Consider the following 8,262-nt stretch of genomic DNA (forward strand, 5'->3'; position numbering starts at 1 on the left):
CTATAGTTAAAATGTCTTAGATGACATTTTAATCCCAGTCTGTATTATTCCCGCCCTGGCAGTGTTCCCTTTGTCTCTGGGCACTTGACTGACTGCTGTGCTTGGGCCTCACATGCTTGGCTCAGGTGCAGCAAGTGCCTTGGATGGGATTCATGTGAGTAGATGTAAGCATCTACCTTGGACATGAGCAGTCTGGATGCTGACAAGCAGAGAACATGAGGCATAGCTCCTCAGAGTCTGCTCCTGCACTCACTGGCCTTTTTGACTGACAGCTTTGGCAAGTGCTCATGGTCTTCTAATTCTCCACTAGGAAGAAGCACCATTCCCAAACCATTCATTCAAACTTTTGCTCAGATCAATGAAACACTTCAAATCATTTTCTTGCCTTATTACTCTTAATTTTCATTAAGCTTTTGAACAATAGATAGAGACCTTCAGGAGCTCAGGAATTACTTCAAAGTATGTACCCTCTTCAAACTTTTTTCTCCCTTTCTTTGTCCCTTAGTCTTTATTAAAAACTGAACTACAAACTTCTATTCCACAATGCTTCACTCACTTTGTTCCAGTGAATTCCTAAGCAGTTCTTACCACCAGTTGTTCATCTTAGCCAAGTCTTCAGACTTGAAATATTGGCACATCCTGGTCTTTAAGCACTGCCTTGTCCCAAAGCATTTATTATAAACAGATGATAATTAAGATTCATATGATAATTAAGGTTTAATGACCATTCATTATAATCCATGTGCCAGATGCAAATTTACTTCCAGTGGAGTGAAGTCAATATAGAGTGAAAGGAAGCAGTGATGGTAAACAAGCATCACATTTATCATGGCATAGTGAAAAATTCCCAGTATCAAGTTGTACATAGTGAGGTTCTTCAAACACACAATTGGTCACCTTTCACTTTATAGGGATGGATTAATTGTCATTAATTACTCCTTTGTTTGACCATCCTGCAAGCAAATTCAGGTCTGACTTTATACATAGAAAAATTATTATATAAAACCTTTCATCAGTTCTCTGTGATCTTGATTTTTCTCAACTTTTCTTGATTTTCAAAAGCTGTTGCTGTCTACCAAAGAGACACAATTCAAACATTCTACTTGAGAACCTTGCAAAAGCCGTCACTTTTAGCACGGTCATCCTACCAAAGGGCATATATCTCATAAATAACAAAATTAGTCTTCATATATTTCCTTTCTCCCACACTAATATGTGGAATGCTAAGCATATGCAGAATCCTTGCTGAGCCTCTCGGTTCAGTTTTTGGTATTTAAGTGGAGAACTTCCCTTAATTATTCAAAAAAATTAACTCCTTGTTTAATCAATTCTTGGAGATCAAGTCTCCAGATAGAATTCCAAGTGTGGAGTTTTGGTGCTCCAATAGATTATGTCCTTTAAGACTGTGGGGAATTCTGTACCAGAGACAAGAAAATAAGCCTATTTCAGTGTACATTTTGTGAAATTTAAATTCAAGAATGATCCCCAAGTGTTAAGAGCATTTGTCCTACAAATCAAACTAAACTGCTGACTGCAATAAAAAGTGACTGCAGCCTTTGAGAAAATGGGGAAAATCATATGGGACTGAATAGCCTAGCACCAAGAAACATAAAAGAGATGGAAATATTTGCAAAAACATAGCATCACGCTTTGTAGAAGGATAAATGTTTACATGGGTGCTGGGTGCTAGCTTAAATCACTGCTGAAATTCTTTTCCCACAGCATCTAGAATCAACAACCTGAACTAAGAGAAGAATTTAAAAGGGGTGTTTGGTTTCAGAAGATATGTCTGGGAAAATTTACCATGCCTACAAATGCATTTCAAGTAAAATGTTAATAAGCATAAGAATAATTCTGTTCTGGTGGATGACCTCTTCATTTTTAACCCTTCATTTACTCCTAAATTTAGTTGCAGTCTTCCTTACAGCTATAGATGCCCTAAGTTCATATGTGTTTAGAAGTAGATTAGTTAAATGATATTTATGGTTTTTCTAACATGAAGCCATTTCCTATCATAATGAGGTTGAGGCCTTTGGAGTGGAAGAACTCACCCTTTTATTCTCTGACTAAGGAGATAAGAGCATAGCTATGACTTTAATAGAATACAAATCTTCAATAAGGGAATGTTTTTAATATAACCATCACATGCCTTCTGCTTTACTCCTGTTTTCCTTGTACAGTTCCATTGGAATGAGTTAGTTTCAACTTCCTGTAGTTTTCCTCAGGTATTTTACAGCAATGGGGTTATTTCTTGCAATGAGACTATTTCTTGCTCATTAGCATGCAATTGCTATATTATGAATGATGATAAAAGTACTAAAATAATTATTCCATTTTACAAGTTTGGGTTCATGTTAATGAATATTTTAAAATAGTCAGAGAATGAGATAACATTTGGTTACCATCCAGACACTCTCTTGCCCTTCAGAATATGGCCACATATTGCATACTGGTCATGAGTCAGAAACGAAAGGTATTTTTACAGCTAATGTGAAAGACAATAATCTTTACACAGTATTTATCTTTTTAAAGCAATCTTTATATATTATTTGGTTTTATTTTAAAGGTAAAGATGCATGTCTGAGTAATAATTGTAAAAACACCCACAAAGACATTCCCTTTCTTCTTTGTAAGTGGAAGGTGAGTGAGGGTTTAACCTCAGAAGAGCTGACCTAGGGAATGGTGACTTACTGGGCTGTGCAGTTGTGCTTATGGAAAAGTTCCAACTTTGAGGAAATCTGGCAGTAGGGCGCAGACAGTGTTTTATGCTGATGATCAAACATGGCAGAGGTTCTGGTGCTTGTAAATTCCAGTCACATTATCTCTTCCTGAAAAATGATGACTTGTTTTGACAGTGTGTCGCTAAATACATGCCTCCTAAATTAGGAGCCTGGGCTCTGGAGGAATGAATACAGGATGGGGGTTTGAGAAATGGTAAAATCTAAACTCCACTCCACTACTGACCTGTTCTGTGTCCAGAGGCAAGGTCATCAACTCTCAGTCTCAATTTCCCCCTTGCAAATGTTCTCTGGTCATCTAAACTAAGCATTTATTATGGATAATTAAAATTGTCTCATTGCAGGGCATTATGAGAATTGTTTCAATGTTCTTTTACTATTCACAATGTAACATTTAATATTGAATATTCATTTACTCCTGGCTTCTTTGTGTTCAAGGAGTCTCAATCTCTGTTTATTTATGTATTTACACCAAACCAAAGGCATCAATCTTCTTTTTTTTTTTTTTTTGTGTGTGTGTGTGTGTATTTTCATGCCAAATCTTTAACTGCAGGTAAATAGTTAAAGAGCCTGTTGAATGTGTAAAATGCCCAACTATGATTTGTGATATATCAATCTTTCTTGTATGAAATTCTATCTGCTTCTGTATTTTTCAAAGGTTTTAGGAGATTACTGGGTCAGATCCTCAGCTGGTTTCAACTGCCATAGCTCCAACAAAGTCACTGACAGTGCCTTTTAAATCAGACCTGCAGGACCCAAGTGTGATGGTGGCCAACTGCATCAAACTGTCATATTTCACATCATTCTGTATCAAAGCTAAATGCAAATGCTGCATTGCACATGATACATTGCTCAGGAGTCAGTCAAATCCAGCCAATTTAAATCAGCAAATTACCTTGCTCAATTCATATAACCAAACATCCAGCACTCGCAAAACCTCCAAGAAATTTTAAAAAACCAAAGTGTGGGGGCAGTGAAAGCACAGAACAGAGGTACAGGCTGGCCCTACATGTGGCTGCAGTGGGGAGACAGGGATGCCTGGGGTTTAGCTCTGTTGCTGTCACTGATTTATTGAGTAACCTTGGAAATGTCTTTGTGCTGTAGTGACCATCTGTAGCACCACTTAAATACCTTGCCAGCTTAATTGCTGCTTCTAAAGCATTGTAAGATCCTTTGGTAAAAGACATCATGTCTGTTTAATGTCACACTGTTTTATTTGAAACTCAGAAATGTTCAGAATATGCAATGCTGAATGTAATGCTGTTCAAAACCCTATGTCTTGTTTCAATAATTCACTGTAAGTACCTAGGGAAAATGCTATGCAATGAAATCCCATGTTAGCCTTCCTCAGATACAGTAATTGTAAGTTATCTCAGACGTCTGTAGATTTCAATCCGAGGGCTTGTCTCAAATTCCAGCTGCTTTAGTAATTTATAAATTACAGATTTCATCCAGCTCCCACTGAAATCAAAGGAAGGACTTCCACTGATTTTACAGAATGCTGGAACTGCCCTACAAAGAATATTTGAGAACCACAGCCATTAAGAGAGATTCATGAAGCATCATCATGTTACACAAAAGAGCTGAGATGCACAACCAGTCCAGGGATGGTGATCCTCAGTTTTTGATGGCAATTAAAAGGTTTTGGTGTAGGTGGTCTAAAGGTAGAGTGAAATAAAATTACCTACACTATATTGTCTGAGGTGGACTGTTAATTTTCATAGGAAATTATGCATATGATAGTGTAATTCAGCTGGTTATGATAGGAAACCTTCAGGTCTCAGTGACTAATTTGTTACAGCAAGTCTGTATTTGTGTGGATCCAATGCTTTAGTTTAAGTACAAAGAAACCTAGTAAGCCTCTCACAAAGTGCCCCTGTCAAATCTCAGAGAGAAATTCTGCTTTTTACAGTGTGTTTTATTTGTACTCGGGGGCACGTTCCTAATTACAGTTGTGGGAGTAATTTGTAGAGGGTATGCAATTTGAAAAATTGAGCTTTTCTTTCTGCTGACAGAAATATTTGCAAGTGGATGATGATGTCCTCCAGTGTCTGCTCTGAGGTTCACTTGGTGAATCTCTCTTCCAGGCACTTCACAGAAAGCAATTGAAAATGCCAGAATAAAAGGCATCTTTGCCTCCTGACCCCCCATTAGGGTCTTGTTGCATACTGAAAGAATGAGAAGAAAAGTTTGGCTGTGGCACACACCAAGCTGAAATTTTTGCAAGATGGCGTAATTGGAAGGCTTTTAAATTTATAGCACTTGTCCTTTCATATCCTCTCATTTTTTCTAGTTTCATTCTTCTGGAAAAATAATATGTTCTGCTTCTCCTTGCTATAGCTCAGCTGCTGCTAAGAGTTCTGTCACATTTGCCTAAACAATCACAATAAACACCATTATTAATCACTACATTATAAATCATTTCTAAAACATGAAAAAGAGTTTATAAAAGTATAATTTGTTTTGTTTGCAATATTTTGTCCTTCCTCAGTGCCTGAAGTTCTCTTCTGTACAGGAATTGTATCTACCAGACTCCAGAAAATGCAGTGACCCAATGCTCTTCTGTTCAGGTCACATCCAAAGGACCTCAGCACAGACTGACAAAGAACAGATAATCTGTCATAATAGTGCTTCTCTCTGCCATCCTTAAGGTATAAAAGGGCTTTACAGAAGGCAAAAGTGGTCTCCAGAGGCTACTTCATGAGAGCTTGGACACAAACAGCCTTACAGCCTGGCTGAACACTAGTGGACATTTTAGGGTTTTTCGGGAACATTCTGAGCACTGAATAATGCAACTCTTCTGTGCCCTTTGGGCACCAAGGAAAGCAAATCTGTCTTGTACTAACAGCTGGGAGGATTCTTGTACAGCCCCTGCATTTGGGTAATGAGAATAAAGCTGCAGTCTGTTCCTGTGCTCTCCCCCTGCCAAAAATTGCACAGATTAATAACAAGAAATATTCAACTAGATTCTTAGACAAAGGAACCTCATGTACCCATTGGCAGCACTGGATCTAGCCAGGTATTGGACAGTCTGGTCCAAAGTACAGTGTCTTAATGTCCTAATTTTGCTGCTGATTTTTCTTGTTGCTGATTTATTAAATCAGAGGTTATTTTAGGCAAATCCATCTTGTAAGGTCTGTCAGAAGGCTCCTGTCTGGAAGAAGCAGAGGCTAGAAGTAAGTGCTACTTAAGACTGCTTGTAGGAGTAATTTCCCTTTTAATATCATATTATATATCAGGTGCCTGCCATGCGTCAGCAGTATAAAAGCTGGAATAATCAAATTCGAAATAGGATAAAAGCAAAACGTTACTTAGCTCTGTCACATGCTGTTTCTATACTGTGTACAATGGATGCAGGCACTGAAAGTAGAAGTACATGACATTAAATTTTATTTAGCATTTGCCTGGAGTGGATTTTCATTTAGCAGTGTAGAGAGAGACTCCTACCCATTCATGCATATAGCTCTTATTTACAGTGCTGTGAATGACACAAGTCCCTGTGTAAGGGAACATATTTTTTCCAAACAAAACTATACAAGTGATGCTTTTGGTTGCTTAGAGATAACAACAGTAACAGATAGTCCCAGACTTTGCCTAGTGGGTTTTTTCAGCTTGTCTGTGATTTTATTTATTTATTTAAACAATTGTTTATTTATATTGGAGGTTTGGTTTTTTTTAATAACCCAGCACAGCACAGCACAGCAGCAGGGACTTGAGCTCCTGGGCAACCCCGGGGTTTAGTGGGTGCCGGGCTGGCTGCAGGAGCATTCCACTAGGTGACAGTGTGGTCCTCGGAATCCTCGCCGTGAAGTGATGGGAGGTATTGAACCTTGTTAGGACTGTAATCATCGTTTGAAGAAAAATGTCCTCCAGAATAATCACTAGGAAAACTGCATACAAATTGCATTGTCTTTTCAGGAAAAAAAAAATCCCCCATGAGTTTAAAATGTGTTAAAAATGGAACTCAAATACATACAAGTAACATGATGATTATTATGTCTCACCTCAAGAGAACCAAGCATTCAACTGAGGTTACAAACTGAATTAATATAAAAGACTATTAAAGACCACCCCCTAGCCCCCTCTGCAGTATTTCCTTTTTTTAAAAAAATTATTTATTTATTTATTTATTTAAGTAGGAGATGTTTTAGATTAATGGGGAAGGGTGGTGAGGAAAATGGGGAAAATTCTTCCACCTCTCTTGGTGGAAGAAGCAGATAATCAAATTTATGTTTGGGGCGGGGGGGACTATCAGAAGATGGCTACAGGAGAGATGCACCTGAGTGCTGTCCTGCAAAATGGGTCAGCCAGACTGGAATGTGAGAAGGGTTACTCCAGGTTCTCGGAGATTTCCCTTCCATCCAGAGAAATGAGATGTGAAATTAGCCTGTCATTCAGCGGAGTTCTCTGGCCTTCTTCTGCAAATCAGAAGGAAGCTGAGATTCAAAATGAGCAAGCTGATCATGCAAACCCACTTAGGAGGAAGCAGTGTGATGTGCTGGGGGATCAAGGTATAGGAAAATAAAGCACTGTGACTCCAAATCCAGAAGGCATTTGATGAGCTGTGCTCTTGCTTTCAGCGAGACCACATGGTGTGTTTCTACTACATGCACTGAAATACCTGACTGAATTAGAGTGAGTGACAGAAGTAAGGTAACAGGATTGAGAGGAGTGTGAGATCCTGCAACCTCCTGAAACTCGGGATCCTCTGGAAACTATTCATTACCTGAATGAAACACTTTGTGCAATAAAACAGCCTTTTTTTACATTAGTCTGCAGGGTGATTTCCTCTAAGGTGACTTAATAACATTACTAACATTTCAAGTCATCCTGTGGCTTCACCAACATCAGCATTTTCTCATCAATAAATTTAGTCACAGCTTTTTATGTTGGTGTTTTTTTTTTCCCCTCCCCCTTTTTTGGCTGCTGCTATGAGTATTCTGGGTATGGATGTGATATTCGGGAAGTTGTGTGTGTGCAGTGTGATTGCTGATATCAAGCGCGCTTCCCAAAAGCACCAGATGCGGTTCTAAATCAAGCTGAGCCTCCAGGCTTTGGGAAGTGGTTGATATCACAGAGCCTCAGGAAGACTGTAAAGAAGGATGTTGCCAAATGGCACACATCCAATTAGCTTCCTCTGTGGCATATATAGGAGAATTAGGGGAGACTTGTGGATATGGGAGACTTGTGGATGTGGATTCCTCAGATTTTTTTCTTTTTCTTTTTTTTTTTTTTTTTTTTTTTTGGTTTAATATGTTCTTTTTTGTATCTAAGAGACTGTACAAGAAGCTATATGTTCTGGTTAAGTTCTATGGACTGATAGCCATTGTGCCTCAAATGTCCTACTGTTGACTCTAGGTAATAATGGTGTTACATTCTTAAGAATCAAAGACACAATATAATTAGAAGAGGTATTATTTTCTGTTTAGCAGAGCACTAAATTAATGATATATGGGCATGATTCCACTGGTGCACATCCCTGTTACCATGGCAACAATATTATGTCATGTGAGTCTGTCCTTGG

This window comes from Passer domesticus, chromosome 1 (genome assembly GCF_036417665.1).
Source record: "Passer domesticus isolate bPasDom1 chromosome 1, bPasDom1.hap1, whole genome shotgun sequence".
Lineage (NCBI taxonomy): Eukaryota > Metazoa > Chordata > Aves > Passeriformes > Passeridae > Passer > Passer domesticus.